This window comes from Anneissia japonica, unplaced genomic scaffold (assembly GCF_011630105.1).
Source record: "Anneissia japonica isolate Jap-2015-1 unplaced genomic scaffold, ASM1163010v1 scaffold151932_len541_cov175, whole genome shotgun sequence".
Classification (NCBI taxonomy): Eukaryota; Metazoa; Echinodermata; class Crinoidea; order Comatulida; family Comatulidae; genus Anneissia; species Anneissia japonica.
In genome coordinates this window covers 1-544 of record NW_022685440.1, presented here as the reverse complement: position 1 = coordinate 544, position 544 = coordinate 1, and the positions used below count along the sequence as shown (strand labels likewise).

At 36.2% G+C, this 544-nt stretch overlaps 1 non-coding gene across 1 annotated transcript; it reads left to right on the top strand.

The window, feature by feature from the left end:
* The first annotated feature begins 428 nt into the window (after nucleotides 1-428).
* Trnad-guc lies at nucleotides 429-500 on the top strand. Its single transcript has one exon. It is a non-coding gene; the product is annotated as a tRNA-Asp (tRNA).
* Nucleotides 501-544: the final 44 nt, after the last annotated feature.

The following is a 544-nucleotide window of genomic DNA, read 5'->3' as shown; positions in this document are numbered from 1 at the left end:
ATTGTCACTGGCTTGGGTTCTTGTGCGCCGCGCCTGTCATGGAAGACCGAGGTTCAATTCACAATCCAATGCATTTAAATTTTATAAACTTTGACTCTGTCTTTATACACTTGTAAGTGTAAATCAAAACGTTATATAGGTCCTGACTGTACACTAATGATTTTCTACTATACAATAGACCTATTCAATGATTGCGATTGTCACTGTTCTTGATTTCTTGTGTGCCTCGCCTGTCACGGAAAACCGAGGTTCAATTCACAATTCAATGCATTTTAATTTTATAAACTTTGACTCTGTCTTTATACACTTGTTAGTGTAAATTAAAACGTTATATAGGGCCTAACTGTACACTAATGATTTTCTGCTATACGATAGGCCTATTCAATGATTTTATCACTGTTCTTAATTTCATGTGTTATTATCACCAATCCTAGATAGTATAGTGGTGAGTATCTCGGCCTGTCACGCGGAAGACCGGAGTTCAATTCCCCGTCTGGGAGGTTATAACTTTTTCCTAACTTATGCTTTAACTATAATTTAAAGT